A 2,327-nucleotide genomic window follows, 5' to 3' on the forward strand; every position below is an offset into this window, starting at 1 on the left:
TATTCTTGAGGTCATCATCTACTCGTTCATGTTCCCTAGGCCCTCAGTTTCGATGGCCTCGCCGTCTTTCGTTTTGGTTAGACGCTTGGTCACTCTCCACATCGCTAGGATTATAGAGATCATCTTGAGGGAATCTCGGTCGGCCACGCTCTCACCTCAGATTTTGTGGAGTCAATTCACGTTGGACTCGTTCTTCCAACTATTCCAAATGCTCTTGTACGAGCTCTAGTCGTTGTTAGAGCATTCGGTCCATCTCATGGATTAGGGCTTGGTATGTTAGGTCGGGTACACCACCACCAGCAGTTACATTTTGTACAGGGCATGCACCACCTCCTTCGACCACATTTCTTTCAGGACTACAAGACATAGTATTTTCCTTATAGTAAACCTCACAAATTCAATCAAAAGGAAAGTATACACTCCGCTCGTGTTTCACTCTGATTTTTGGCTTTTTTTGTCACTCTAATGTCCTCACACTCTCTTACCTTTTTCCACACGTATTCACCTCCCTAAGTTCGTAAATGACTGCCTTAGTCTTAATAGCAAATCTTGGTGGAGAAGGCTTCGAAATTGATGTAAAGGTGGGAGAGATGTTGGGTAATAAGGTGGGCTAGTGTAAATAGAAAAATATATAGGATTTTTCCTATGTAATTTATCACCTTTTTACTTAAATTCGTTGTTAAAACTAAGTAATTATTTAATAAATTAGTGAAATATGTGAAAATATGAAATTAGGACATAGAAATTATTAAAATGTGATTTTATGCTTTATTATATAGTTTTCATGCAATAAATGGCTTATTTTATATTAATTTAAATATATTATATTTTTAAGACATAAAGTGGGTCATGCATGATTAAATTAAATAATAAAATATAAAATTATATTTAATAATTTATTTTAAAATATTTCATTAACAATTTGGGTTGTTGATTAATTAATTAAATTGGATAAATTTTATTCTTTGGTTCTCTAGCTTGTTGAATTATTCTGGACAGGTCTGATAGCTTTTTTGGATTACAAAGCTGTCCAAATTGGAGACCAAGTCAACCCAAAATTCGACTGCACAAGGTTGTCCATAAACCACTTTTTGGTTTAATTGTACAAGAAATTAGAGATTTAGCTGAAGATTTACACTTGACCGATTCTTAGTCCTGAGTTGTTATGGCACTCAAATTTACCACAAATCAAGGAAAAATCAGCTCAGCTTACTAAAATTATGCCCGGCCACCCATGAAAGATGCTTTAGAAGATGGAAACTCCTATTTTTAGCAAACTATCTCTCTTTCCTCACATATAGATAAGACCCTCTCATTCCTTCATTCATCATCCCTCAAGCACCTATCAAGCATCATTTTCTCTTTTTCTCTTAGCCTTTTCCATTCCCACGCCTAGCATCATCTCTTCATAGAGATTTTGGTAATTAAATCTCTTAAAGAACCTTTGGTCGGCCACCTTGGAGAACCATCAATAAAGGAGCAAAGCAAAGGAATGAAGGAGACTCATCAGTCAGAGTCTTGGGTGACAACCACTCTGAATTGGGTTTAATCTTTCTTTTCTTTAACTTAATATAAAGATGTTTGTTATGTGTTCTTTGTTCTTGTTTGCAACAATGTTAGCTTAATTTTATTTAAGCTAGGATGATTGCTTTGGTTACATAATAATTATTTGATTCATGCTTATAATGTTTGTGCCTCAATCGATCATGTTTTCAATTAAAATCAAGTCTGTATTTCGTTGTTACGTGATTGAAATGCACCTGAATTAGCTGAGAAATCCTAACCAGACGATGGCTAATGGACGCATAATTAAAATGTGCATTCTCAATTTAGATCCTAACACGATTAAATTGTAGGTTACATAACAGCTCTAACCAAGCTCTGTTATTTGCATAGCTTTTAGATTTGTGTGATTAAATAGTTTCAAACCTAACACGTCCCTGTTACCTCACACAAATGCTAAGAAACCCTTAGTAAATAAGGATCAGTAAAATGTGTATTTACTAAGTAAAGGATTCCGAAAGGACCTAATGTGGTTTCCAAACTCATGAATGATACAGCCACGCCTCAAGTCCAACCTAGCTCGAGCAAGGAGCCTTTGGAGCTGCCTCAAGGTCCAATCACCCGATCACGAGCTAAATAATTCAAGGAGGCTGTTTCGGCCTTAGTAGATCAAGTTTGGGGCGAGACTTTGGTTGGACGCATTGATGAAGCTTGGACAAACTCGATGAGCCTTCCTTGCACTTTGTTACGAGCTGAATTAAGCTCCACTTCAGCTCATTAAATTCGAACCAGCTCAAAATTAGCTCAAAATAACTTAGTCAATA

This window comes from Gossypium raimondii, unplaced genomic scaffold, assembly GCF_025698545.1.
Source record: "Gossypium raimondii isolate GPD5lz unplaced genomic scaffold, ASM2569854v1 Contig00274, whole genome shotgun sequence".
In the NCBI taxonomy this organism is placed as follows: Eukaryota; Viridiplantae; Streptophyta; class Magnoliopsida; order Malvales; family Malvaceae; genus Gossypium; species Gossypium raimondii.